Here is a 203-nt window from a genome sequence, read left to right as displayed (position 1 = left end):
CTGCTGATTTTGTTTCTTTCTTTCCAGAAAAAAAGCACCCACCAACTGCACAGGCTTTCATAGTCAGTGAGAATGATCCATTTAGACTTCTGGAAGGAGATTTAATTTTTTTTCTTGTCAGCTGTTGCATTCCACAAATGATCTGACAGCATAGTTTTCAATTTGATATTAAAACTTGCTGGGTTTAACCCCTGTCTATAAGC

The sequence above is a fragment of the Acanthisitta chloris genome, unplaced genomic scaffold (genome assembly GCF_000695815.1).
Source record: "Acanthisitta chloris isolate BGI_N310 unplaced genomic scaffold, ASM69581v1 scaffold33722, whole genome shotgun sequence".
NCBI classification, from domain to species: domain Eukaryota; kingdom Metazoa; phylum Chordata; class Aves; order Passeriformes; family Acanthisittidae; genus Acanthisitta; species Acanthisitta chloris.
This window is presented reverse-complemented; position numbering follows the sequence as displayed.